The sequence below is a fragment of the Schistocerca nitens genome, chromosome 3 (assembly GCF_023898315.1).
Source record: "Schistocerca nitens isolate TAMUIC-IGC-003100 chromosome 3, iqSchNite1.1, whole genome shotgun sequence".
Classification (NCBI taxonomy): Eukaryota; Metazoa; Arthropoda; class Insecta; order Orthoptera; family Acrididae; genus Schistocerca; species Schistocerca nitens.
Genome location: NC_064616.1, coordinates 419,194,279 through 419,208,144, shown reverse-complemented (window position 1 = coordinate 419,208,144; position 13,866 = coordinate 419,194,279). Strand labels below are relative to the sequence as shown.

At 44.1% G+C, this 13,866-nt stretch overlaps 1 pseudogene; it reads right to left on the bottom strand.

Moving 5' to 3' along the window:
- Nucleotides 1-1,734: 1,734 nt before the first annotated feature.
- Nucleotides 1,735-1,852, bottom strand: LOC126249908 (5S ribosomal RNA; annotated as a pseudogene).
- Nucleotides 1,853-13,866: the final 12,014 nt, after the last annotated feature.

Genomic DNA, 13,866 nt, shown 5'->3' with positions numbered 1-13,866 from the left:
AGAGAAATTACAGCAATTTACGTTCAGAATGTTTCATCAAAATTACAAGAAAATATCCAATGAATTTTGAAGGATAATTCAAGCCTAGTACCGAAACTAAATCGACTATTACAGAGTTGCCAAACAAATCTTGTGATATTGCTAAGTCACAGCTTTTGAACAGCAGTAACCTATTTTTGTGTGGCTCTCAAAATCTCACTCTAGTGCTGCTACCCAAACCTTGCTACCTGTCTTCTTTATCGCACGTACAGAATACATCACAGAGTTTACATCGATTCTGCCTGATAATTACAATTATCTGAGTATGTATAATACCATAGAATCAATGTAAATCTAAGTAAAGTGTCCTGTGATTTATGTAATTGCGTTACTATATGTTTATATGCGTAACTGTGTAATGAAGACATAGTTGCATCATGATAATTGTCAAAGATGGAAGTTTTTGAGATGATCTGTACGCATGGTAAGGATACTTTAGCTGTATTTCTAGGATTGCAAAACATCGAAATCGGCCATTATCTCGGCTTTTGTCAGCCTTGCTAAGAAACTCTTCATGTAAGGTAGAGTCAGGGCTTCGCAAGTGTGCCGCAGACAGAAATAAGTCTGAAGAACTGCATTATACCATTGGAAAAGGTCGCAAAAAAAGTAAACACCAACATATCAGTTACTGTAGATACGTTACTACTCAAGTATTACTGGGGATACATATCCGCTGTAATCTTACTGCAGTAGATAAAAGGTCTTCATTTTAGCTGAAGCGTACAGATTTGTAATCTGCGAAATGTCACATTGTTTCGCTTTTTGAGACAATATGAACATCAGATGTAGGTTGCATAATTTTGTAGAAGGCAGATAGAACTGTAGTCAACCAAGCAGCTTAATTTATTTGTCCTTTAAGACAATATAAGTGATGTTTGAACATTAATTTTGACATTTGTGTGATAGGACATTAACGTCATCATATCTTCAGTCATTGTTTTATGACGGCGCTAGGGTAAGTGCGCCTTAGCAGTTGCCCTAACAAATGCTACTGTTTCTGCTGGGGTTATTTACCTGTGGTTGGATGGACATACCGGCTTTCTGGACTGGCTTTGAAGGTCTAAAGCAAACGTTGTAGTGAATATAGGAGTCTGCATAATTTAATATACAACTACCACCGTCACACCTTAAAAAACGTTCCGGCGGAGAACCCGAGAAAATTCTGTTCCTATGTAAAATCGCTAAATAGGTCTAAGGCTTCCATCCAGTCACTTGTTGCCTAGTCTGGTGTGACAGCAAAAGATAGAAAAACGAAAGCCGAAGTTTTAAATTCCGTGTTTAAAGAATCGTCCACGCAGGACGATAGTACAAAAATACCGTCGTTTGACCGTAGCGTCCCGTATGGACGACATAGTAATAAGCATCCCTGTCGTAGACAACAACTGAAAGAGCTGAAAAGAAATAAGTCACCAGTCCGGATGGAATCCCAATTCAGTTTTACAACGAGTACTCTACGGCATTATCCCCTTACTTCTAAACTAAAAAAACTCCTCCCGCATAGGCCATGAAGCCCCAAAGGTACCGTCCGGCCGCCGTGTCATCCTCGGCCCACAGGCGTCACTGTATGCGGATATGGAGGGGCATGTGGTCAGCACACCGCTCTCCGGGCCGTATGTCAGTGTCGGAGACCGGAGGTGCTACTTCTCAATCAAGTAGCTCCTCAGTTTGCCTATCAAGGGCTGAAGGCACCCCGCTTGCCAACAGCGCTCGGCAGACCGGATGGTCAGCCATCCAAGTGCTAGCCCAGCCCGACAGCGGTTAACTTCGGTGATCTGACGGGAACAGGTGTTACCACTGCGGCAAGGCCGTTGGCCATCCCCTTCCTTAGCTTGCATTTATCGCCTATCTCTCGTCCAGCGCAGAGCCACAAGCGACTGAAAAAAAGCGCAGGTGACTCCTGATTACAAGAAGGGTAAAGGGATGAATCCGCAATATTACAGACCAATATCCTTAACATCGGTTTGTTGTAGAATTCTTTAACATATTCTCACTTCGAATATAATAAATTTCTTACAGACTGATAAGCTTATGTCTACGAATTAGCACTGTTTTAGAAAGCATCGTTCGCGTAAAATTCAGTGTGCACTTTTCTCACATGATGTATGGCGAACTATGGATAAAGAGCAACTGGTAGATTCTATCCTTTAGATTTCAAATGGCTCTGAGCACTATGGGACTTAACATCTGTGGTCATCAGTCCCCTAGAACTTAGAACTACTTAAACCTAACTAACCTAAAGACATCACACGCATCCATGCCCGAAGCAGGATTCGAACCTGCGACCGTAGCAGTCACGCGGTTCTAGATTTCCGAAAAGCATTTGACACACTACCCCACTGCAGACTATTAAAGAAGGTACGAGCATACCGTATAGGTTCCCAGATAAGTGAGTTGCTCGAAGACTTCTAATAGAACCCAGTATGTCGTCCTCGATGGCGCGTACGCATCAGAGGCAAGAGTACCGTCAGGAGCGCCAGAGGGAAGTGTGATAGGACCGCTATTATTTTCTATGTCCATAAATGATCTGGTTCACAGGGTGGGCAGCGTTCTGCGGTTTGCTGATGATGCTATGGTGTACGGGAAAGTGTTGAAGATGAGTGAATGTAGGATGATACAAGATACCAGACAAAATTTCTAGTCGATGGGATGACAGGCAGCTGGCTGTAAACGTACAGAAATGTAACATGATGCGAATGAAAAGGAAGGAAACCGGAAGTTCGGATACAGCAGTAGTAGTGTCCTGCTTGGTATAGTCACGTCGTTTAAATATATGGGCGTAAGGCTGCAGAGCGATATGAACTGGAATGTAGGACTGTGGTAGGGAAGACGAATGATCGACTTCGGTTTACTGGGAGAATTTTAGGAAAATGTTGTTCATCTGTAAAGGAGACCGCATACAAGGCGCTATGTGACATATTCTTGAGTACTGCTCGAGTGTTTGGGATTCGTACCAGGTTGGATTAAAGGAAGACATCGAAGTAATTCAGGGGATGGCTGCTACATTTGTTACCTGTAGGTTGGAGCGACACGCAAGTTTTGCGGGAATGCTTGGGGAAATCAAATGGGAACCGCTAGATGGAAGCCTACGTTCTTTTCGAGGAACGATTTTGAGAAAATTTAGAGTACCGGCATTTAAAGTTAGCTGTAGAACAATCCTACTGCCGCCAACATATATTTCGTGTAAGGACCACTAAGATAAGATACGAAAAAATGAAATGAAATGATCGTGTGACATTGTTGGACGGGAGGCCCCGACGCTTGGTTGCAAGTCTTATTTCAGGTGACGCCACATCGGGCGACTTGCTTGTCGGGGATGATGAGATGATGATGAGAATAACACAACACCCAGTCCACGGGCGGAGAAAATCCCCAACTGTGCCGGGAATCGAGCCCGGGTCTGCTGCACGGTAGGCAAGCATGTTACCATACAGAAAAGCAGAGGGGACAAGATACGAGAAATTATGGCTCATACTGTGGCATATAGATAGTCGTTTTTCCCCGATCCATCTGCGAGTGGAACAGGAAAGGAAACGACTAGGACTTGTACAGGGTACCCTCCGCCACACACCATATGGTGGCTTGCGGAGTATGTATGTAGATGTAGATGTAGATGTAGATGTAGTGTAACTGATAGTTTTACCTTCGCGGCACGTAATCCACAGTGTCGTTTTCAGCTCCAGTATTTTCTTTACTTTGAGAAATACAGTGTGATTTCTACTCAGTGGCGGAGTTAATGGGGGGAACCATGATGCTCAGCCAGGGGAGGGGCTGGGGTCTGGGTGGCCAGAAAATGACAACTTAATATTTTTTAAAATCAAATTTGCCTCACATTAATTATTGTGAAGAGATAGTTAATACTTTTACAAAACATAATGTAAGAAAAAATTTAATTTTTTTCTCATATGTCATTTGAATGAAATGTTGTGAACTGACAAGACAGCCAGTCCACAGTGACGGGTAACCGAAAGGCACGCGCTTAAACTCACGCAGGCTAGAGAGGTCTGAAACAGGATACGTAATGAATGCTATAAAGAAAAGTACGTAGCTTCTGGAATACTTAACTTTAATCCATCCTTGTTGTACATTGCTCTTGACAATACAAGTGAGACTCTGTAGATGCATGCTAATGGCGCCTTGCTAGGTCGTAGCCATGGACTTAGCTGAAGGCTATTCTAACTATCTGCTCTGCAAATGAGCGAGGCTTCGACCGTGTGCACCGCTAGCTACGTCGTCCGTACAACTGGGGCGAGTGCTAGTCCGTCTCTCGAGACCTGCCGTGTGGTGGCGCTCGGTCTGCGATCACTGCCGGTGGCGACACGCGGGTCCGACATGTACTAATGGACCGCGGCCGATTTAAAGCTATCACCTAGCAAGTGTGGTGTCTGGCGGTGACACCACAGAAATTTTATCATTTTTGTACAAATTTCTGATTTAACTCCTGTTGTGGTTCTGCTTTAACCCCTGTTGTTGTGGTGGTCTCAGTCCGAAGACTGGATTGACGCAACGCTCCATGCTAATCTATCATCTCTGAATAACAGCTGCAGCCTACATCCATTTGAACCTGCTTACTGTATTCATGCCTGGGTCGCCCTCTACAATTTTTACCCGTCAAACTTCTATGTCCGAAAAAACGGATACCATCTTCGTATAGATAAGGCTTACCGGCCAATGATCTTCTTCAGTGTGGATACACTCACACTGCTCAAACTGTTACGGGTAGCGGTAGACTGACTGCCGCGAGTAATGATTATAGTGGGCAGGGGCAATACAAATGTAGTGTGTGGACAGTAAGTTGGAAATGTGTGTCTCATGGGGAGCGTGCCGAAGATAAGTCCCTGCAGTCGCACTGTTTTCTGTGTCCTCAATTGCTCAGTCGGATAGAGCGTTTGCCATATAAGCAGGAGATCCCGAGTTCGAGTCCCTGTCGGGTCACACATTTCCAAATCTCCCCATTGATATTTACCAACGTCAGTAAGCAGCTAATGGTCAGGGTTTCATTGTAATTTCACTAGTCACTTCAGTCTCCCATTTCATCGATATTACAGATTTCGTTGCTGTTAACTTCTGGATTCAGCCAACTTTCTGCTAACGAAATTACACTGCTGGCCACTGTAAATGCAACACCCTGAAGGAAGCATCCGAATCAAGTGAAATTTACACCATGAGTTTGCAGCGATGAGATATGCAACTGATTAGAATTTGAGCGCAGACGCACATCACGCGCGCCTGTGGCGCCACCTCATAGCGTCATTTAAGGCTTGGCGATTTCGACGAGTGTACGTTCGGCACGTGTGTTTACCTTGTGGTTGTTTCACAAGACGATCAGTTATGCCTCGTAGACAACAGCGAACATCTTTTGATCAAGTATCCGAGTTCGACAGAGGAAGGATAGTGGCTTACCGAGATTGTGGATTATCATACAGAGAAATCGCTAGTCGTGTTGGACGAAACCAAACAACTGTAATGCGGATATGTGACCATTGTATGCAGGAGGGTACGACGGACCGACGTTGTCGATCGCATTCACCTCGGTGCACCACTGCACGTGCTGATAGGCAAATTGTGCGCATGGCAGTGACGGATCGCTCAGTGACATCCCGAACCATAGCACACAGCACACTGCGTCTGTAACGCATCATCCATTGTCTGCGCGTACCATTCGACGCCGTTTACAGCAGAGTGGTCTGTCCGCAAGACGTCCATTGCTTCGTCTACCATTGACGCAGAACCACAGACGTCTCCGTCGCCAATGGTGTGATAACAGACGGATGTGGACGGCAGAATGGAATGACGTTGTCTTTACTGACGAGGCACGCTTCTGTCTGCAGCACCTCGATGGTCGGATTCGAGTGTGGAGACACCGTGGAGAGAGGATGCTGGACAGCTGCATTATGCACCGCCACACTGGTCTTGCACCGGGTATTATGGTATGGGGCGGTATTGGATATTACTCTCGCACGCCTCTAGTACGCATTGCCGGTACTTTAAATAGCCGGCGCTACATATCCGAGGTGCTGGAGCCAGTTGTCCTTCCTTACCTTCAGGGCTCGGTCACAGCCATATTTCAACAGGATAATGCGCGACCACACGTGGCACGCATTGTCCAAAGGTTCTTCGTCAATAACCAGATTGAATTGCTTCCCTGGCCGGCTCGCCCTCCGGATCTTTCGCCGATAGAAAACGTGTGGTCCATGGTTGCTCAACGAGTGACCCAGATTACATCCCCAGCTGCCACACCAGATGATCTTTGGCAACGTGTGGAAGCTGCTTGGGCTGCTGTACCCCAGGAACACATCCAACGTCTCTTTGACTCAATGGCGAGACGTGTGGTAGTGGTGATCTCCAACAATGGCGGCTACTCTGGCTACTGATTCTGGCAGGAACCACATGTCACAGACGTCTGTAAACGTAATCATTTGATACTTGGTCAACATGTTATCTACAAAATAAATTTTGTTGTGCTACCTCTTGTCTTTCATGGTGTTGCATTTACGGTGGCCAGCAGTGTATATAGTGTTATTATCGTTTACCAGCCGGATTAGTTGAGAGATAATTCCATGGACTCACTTGCTAATAATAATATTTTCTTTCTCTGACTCGCAAAGACGAGTGCAATCCTCTGTATTTAATGGAGCTGATGATATATTCATCTCCGAAAAAGTACAATTTTGTAATCACGCGTATGAAGAGTTTTCTCTGTCCTTAAAAAAACACATGCGCACTACGAACGTACACTGCCACACAAGTAATTGCTTGGTGAGTGTAGTAAACGCCTGAACTATCGGGGGGCGACGAGAGGGGGATGCTTCATTTCAGCACTCCATAGCATATGTCGAAAACTCCACATCCAAACCACAGGAGCGCTAGGGACTCTGAGAATTATGCTGCAAAACACTATCTCAGATTGCACACCATGCGTCTTCGCCACTTCAGCCAGCAGCCTGTAGGAACCGACTGAGGATGGCTCTGCAACCCTGCAGCAGGTGCTATTCGTGACGACATGAGGCACTACTTGCAGTCAACTGCGTCGACTGCGGTGAATAGCCGCTGGAAGTGGCTCCTCCACATCTCGGACAAGACCTCATGGAAGGCATACATAGTGATCACTAATCTTCCTTCGCTGTCTCACTGCTATTTCCCTGATCGTCGGTAAATCAGATGCCAGACTGAGATTCATTGGAAGAATCCTAAGGAAATGCAATCCGAAAACAAAGGAAGTAGGTTACAGTACGCTTGTTCGCCCACTGCTTGAATACTGCTCAGCAGTGTGGGATCCATACCAGATAGGGTAGACAGAAGAGATAGAGATGATCCAACGGAGAGCAGCGCGCTTCGTTACAGGATCATTTACTAACCGCGAAAGCGTTACGGAGATGATAGATAAACTCCAGTGGAAGACTGCAGGAGAGACGCTCAGTAGCTCGGTACGGGCTTTTGTTGAAGTTTCGGGAACATACCTTCACCGAGGAGTCAAGCAGTATATTGCTCCCTCCTACGTATATCTCGCGAAGAGACCATGAGGATAAAATCAGAGAGATTAGAGCCCACACAGAGGCATACCGACAATCCTTCTTTCCACGAACAATACGAGACTGGAATAGAAGGGAGAACCGATAGAGGTACTCAAGGTACCCTCCGCCACACACCGTCAGGTGGCTTGCGGAGTATGGATGTAGATGTAGATGTAGATCACTCGACTAATGTTGGCGGTCCTAGTGACCAGCAAACAAAATTTCTGAGCTTGACTCTGCCTTCCAGGGATATTAGCCCTGGGTGTCGCGTGGTGGCTCGAATGTGCTTTCAACAACAGGCAAGGCAGCACAAGGAACCCCTTGAGTGCGAGGTAGCAAGATCAGTCTTTAGTAAGCCTCATTTGAAAGTGTTGTGTCAACAATTATGTTAGGAAAAAATAATTGCTACTAATGACTCAGGAAGGTGACAGAATATGAGCGTCCGGGAAGTGCAGATATCAACGTTCTATGGGATGTATGTATTATGCTTCACAAAATGAGAGTCGTCGACAATCACAAAATATTCAAAACAAACCATTAACTTGCATCATGAACACCCCGAATGAAAAATGGCGCACCGTCAAGATCGAAGGCGAACTCCTTTGGAGTTACAAACTGTGCAGGTCATTCAGCTAGATGTGATGAGAACTGATAGAATGTGATAGCATGCAGCTGAATGCAAAACAGTTTCTCGTGGAGCTTATCGAGAAACTGGCTTTCCTTTAATGCATAGCTGCAGATCGTGCGATAATATATTTTATAGGAACGGAAAAAAACAAACATCCAGGGGTTGAATTTTTCTAGTGGTTCCAGGTGGTATCAATTGAAAAGTCATAAACTTTTCAGAAGGGATAGTTTTCTCTAAATGAGTATGATTTTTATATGCAGACCAGAAATCGAGCAAAAGCAAGTTATTTTGGCCAGCTATTGGCATAGATGCAGTTCGCCTACGCCCATTTTCCCACCCTTGCTTGCTGTGACGTATTTGCTACTGCCCTCACAATATCACGCACACGAGAAAGAACCGTAGGGGACAGAACACCTCCAGTTTCTCGGAGCACAATAAATAACTTTCCATTCAATTTACCCTCCAGATTAACAGTCGACATAATTGTATACGAATGCATTAAGGCACTAATATTTATACAATTCTGTTGGTATCTCTAATTTCCAGCATTCCTTTCATATGTTTGCTCTTCAGATACCAATTGGTCAGAGTTGAAAATCAATTCCTTACTGATCGATTGAATAAATTGTTTATCTCATCTACAAATTTTTGAGCCGATTCCGCAGTCTGCGGTGCATCGTCAAGTTCACGCTTTGTTTGAAATTTCGTCACTTACGTCTTCCAATAATGTAGCACTGTTTGAAGACATGCAACCATCCACGCTTTCCTTGAAATCACTGTAATCTATGTCGCGCGGAATTTCAAGTGCGTAACGTAGTAGGTAACTATTATGCACAGCCTGTAAATTGTATCGAGTGTCTTTCAAAAGCGCAAACACTACTTTTTGTAAAAGTGTACCTTGTCCTCCTTTGAATATCTCTGGTTTTTCTTGTGCACAACGCGGTCATATTGCTGCGAGCTTATTAGAAATCCGTTCATAATTGTTGTTTTACCATGCTGCGGATGATCTTCCACGTACGTAATTATGTTTACTACCTGCTCCTTGGAAAACGATTGTCCTTTACTACGTTTCACTGGAAACGGGATTTGTGGCTCCCTTTTCGACAAGGACGATGAACTGCATAGTTCGACACCTGTTTCAATATCACATTCACTTGTTAAGCAGGTATCATCATCATTGTACTCCTCATGTACAGTCATGCTCAAAAGTATCCGAACGACCTGAATTGCATTTCGCCTGATTCACATGCAACCCACATAACGCAGCTGTCTAGCAGGTCCTCTAATCGCTCCTTAGTACAGTCGTTTGACTAGAAAATGGTTCCAACGAGTCACCACTAGAAAACACTGCTCTGTATCGAAATAACTCAGGATGTAAAGTAATACCACGATATTACAAATATCAGGGAATACCTTATCATAGGTAAGACTGTCCTTAAGGCTTGTAAGCTCACATTTATTGCAGTAATTGACATACTTGAAATGTTACCACTCTCATTATTACGTCAGATAGGTAACACACGTAGTATGTTCGTCGTATTCATGATTTACTCTTCAAAGTAACATACCGTACTTGTTATTTGACACAAAATGATACTAAAAATTAAGTTATTCACGAGCAGCTAGTTAAGAATATGTATGAACTTCAAATGACACGACTATCCGTCTAGTTCTGCTTATGGATTCAAACCCAGGTCATGCAGACTAAGATTTCGTGACTGACGGAAAGAAACAGTCAATCCTGACTAGGCATAAAGAGACTGATATACCTCGATTTTAGACAATATCAGTTAGCAAATATCAACTTTAAATTACATAACGTAAACGTTTTTAACGGACGCGAATTCCTACCCAGCATCTATTGTCCCTGTTAACGAACTACGAGAGATGTTAAATATTGCTTCTTCACAAGTAACTTACTTGAAATGCCGTGAGGTAAACCTTTACAATAGATAGGTTCAAATGGTTCAAATGGCTCTGAGCACTATGGGACTCAACTGCTGTGGTCATAAGTCCCCTAGAACTTAGAACTACTTAAACCTAACTAACCTAAGGACAGCACACAACACCCAGCCATCACGAGGCAGAGAAAATCCCTGACCCCGCCGGGAATCGAACCCGGGAACCCGGGCGTGGGAAGCGAGAACGCTACCGCACGACCACGAGATGCGGGCACAATAGATAGGGATTCGAACCCAGAACCTAATCGGATTGATATCGAAGAACAATCAACTGTGACACATCGGATTTCCTCGGCAGTAGCAAGTCGTTTAAACTGAAATGACGAGGCGAAACATTAATTTTTTCCTTCCCAGGACTCCAACCCAGCACCCATCGCGGTTATATTCTAAGGAAAACGAACGTTAAATATGCATTTGTTACACCAGCAGCGACATGTGAGCATGTCTGAACTGGAAATAATATGATGAAGAGTACAGTGCTGACTGGGAATCGAACCACACACACATCGTTGTTGACTGCACACAAAGAGACGTCAGCCACCAGCAGCTCGGAATAACATCCTTGAACTTACAGTGATCTCGAAAATAGTTCTGTGTCTCACTGGGAGTCAAAAACGTCAGATATCGTTAGTGTTCACATCGAATGGTTCGTTGGTTGGTTTCGGGGAAGGAGACCAGACAGCGTGGTCGTCGGTCTCATCGGATTAGGGAAGGATTGGGAAGGAAGTCGGCTGTGCCCTTTCAGAGGAACCATCCCGGCATTTGCCTGGGACATCGAATGAAAATGCATTAAAAATCAAAATTATTATCCACCAGCAGATAGGTGTTCTCATGCTAGAGCTTGATAATACATAATGCAAACTATGGTACCGGGCCAGGATTCGAACCCATTCAAGCGCAATTTGTGGAGATGTTGAGGAATCTGCAGTTTTGAACAAACAACAAATTGTAGTCGAGCTGTATTGTTACGAAGGGATCAAATTCCGCGTTAAGGGCGGTCTGAGTTGCATTCCCAGTTCAGAACCAATTTTATCGACATACAGAAGCTCAAATAAAAGATGGAATAAGTGTCCTGTGACCCTACATAGCGTTTGTTTAGTCACTAGAAATAAATAACTAGTATAAGAATGGTTACTGGTGATAGAGTTCCTACATGTCGCCATTCCTGACTTTGTTGTGGTTCAACCTAACGTTTACTTGGTAGAGAAGGCATATCATGTTTAATGTGAATTTAAGACCACAATGGCATTATAGCTTCTTCACCTGGTGTAGCCAGAAGGGAACAGAATCTGTCTCTCCCTATGAAAAATCATCGGCAGCAGCTGGAATCGAACCTAGACCTTCTGTATATGACTCAATCATCAATCCAACTTTTTTTTTCTTTCCATAGGAGATAGTTGAATGACGAAGCAAACCTATACAAGTAAACAAAATACCTTCTTTTGGGGTTGTGGAAAGAAAATAGGTCCGCTACATTCTTCCATCATTGTGCGGGAGCGATTTTTATAGGAGAGCCAGGCGTACTTCAGCCTGCTACCGTCTCATGTTTGCGTCAGCAACCTATTAGTCCTGCTACACGAGGGCAAAGGGTAAACGAAATAGCCACCTTGTTGGCGTAAAATGAATGAGAAACTTAATAGATAATTTCATAAAGAAAAAAAAAAAAAAAGGAATCCTGAGAGTGAACAAAATGTCGTTTGATCGTTCTTCAGCTCTGTCGGTAAGACAATGTTCGGTTCAAGAAATTTGCGTAATTTTCTTTGTACTTCTTTTGTCGTTCGAGCTTTTGATGCTCTGTCATCAGGTACATCCAATAATCTGCTTCACTCTTCGTCATAGTCGTTGAGATGTAATGGACTGTCAGTCCTTTGAGCCAGTTGGCTGACCTTCTTTTAGTGTTAGGATATGGCACGTCATCAGGCAGAAGGACGTGTGTCGGTGTAATCGTGTTAGGTGACGTGTGGAGTACATGTGCTAGTTTTTGCCTGAAGAGATTCCACACGTCTTTCACATCGTCACAGACGAAGCGATGTTCTTCAGTGTCGACGACATTGCAGCTGGGACAGTTTGGTGTGTGTGCCAGACGTATCGCGTGCAATTTGGAGTTGGTGGGGATTTTTCTATTGACTGCGAGGTACCACGTCGATCGCACATTGGATGGTAGATGGGGGTCAGATATGTTGTCCCATATGTTTTTCCAGTTATGATATCGAAACTTATTTTCTATTCGATTGCGCAATTTTCCTTCCAGTAAGGTGTTGTAAACCTCCTTAACCCGATATATGTCCTTCTCCGGTATTCTATGGCGTACATAGCTGTATTCCACAAGAAAATGTTTATAGTGGTACAGCTCGTGGGAGATGTGATGCACATCGATTGGTGGATCTCTGCTGACTGGGGTGATTTCACGTAAGAGATGAGCCAATAAGGTCCGCGATGATCGTTGCCACTGTTTATAAATTTTGCTAACGTATAGCGCTTGCGCTTTAAGGTAGATGTCTGTCAGATGTAGCCCTCCATTGCGTGTCGGCAGCGTCAAGGTATCATATGAAACCTTAAATATCTGACCTCTGCTGACAAAATAACCAAGCGCTGTTTGCATTTGGTGTCCTATGGTTCGTGGCAGAGGCAGCACTTGAGCAACATAGTTGACTTTGGAAGTAATGTATGTATTGGCCAGTTGCACTTTTTGTATTACGTTTAAATTACGCAAGCTGTGTTGTTTTATGCTTGCCCGTAATGTGGCAAGTAATTTTCTATAATTGAGAGCGGCCGTGCGGCGGATATTACTCGTATATTCTATTCCAAGGCATTTTATTTTTTCCACAGTGTTGATACGTCCAGCGGCTCTGATTTCTATACCTCGACCAAGATTCATAATACCAGATTTATTCCGGTTGAGTTTAGCTCCTGATGCCAGTTCGTAGGTCACCACAACTTCAAGAACTGTTCCCACCTCGCTTTCGTCAGTCACAAGTACCCCTACATCGTCCGCGTAGGCTTGAAATATGATCTTCTGTCCGTGTATATGTAGTCGACGGAGTTGCCGAGTCAGGGATACTAAGAGAGTTTCAAGCGCAATCGCGAAAAGCGTCATGGACATTGGGCAACCTTGTCTTACCGAACTCTGAATATTGATCGGGTGACTGAGTTGTCCGTTGACACTGATTCTTGACGTGTTATTCGTCAGTATGTTTTTCACGGAGGCTATAATATTCTGGGGGAAGTGCATGGATGTCATACACCGGAGCAGGTGCGAATGATTAACATTATCAAAAGCTTTTTCAAAGTCAAGCGACATCAGAGCACAGCGAATGTTGCAGGCTTCCGATATCGCTATAATGTCTCTGTAGTCACATAAGGTCTGAAATATCGTTCTATCCTTTCCCACACTTGTCTGGTAAGCTCCTGTCACTGTACGAATAATTGAATTGAACCTTTGCATCATGATACGGGCGAATATTTTATAATCACTATTGAGAAGTGTTATGGGTCGAAGATTCTCCACGGTTTTGCCTCCTGGTGTTTTGGGGACTAAGATCACTGTACCTTCACAGAATTCCTTCGGAAGGCCAGTGTCGGCATTTAGTATTTCATTGCAGACGAGTGTCAATTTAGTAATTATCCGTTCGCGAAAAGTTTGATAAATTTCAGTGGGTAGCCCATCTGGTCCAGGTGATTTGTTCTTTGGACTCCTCGAGATGGCATCTTCGACGTCTTCGTCCAT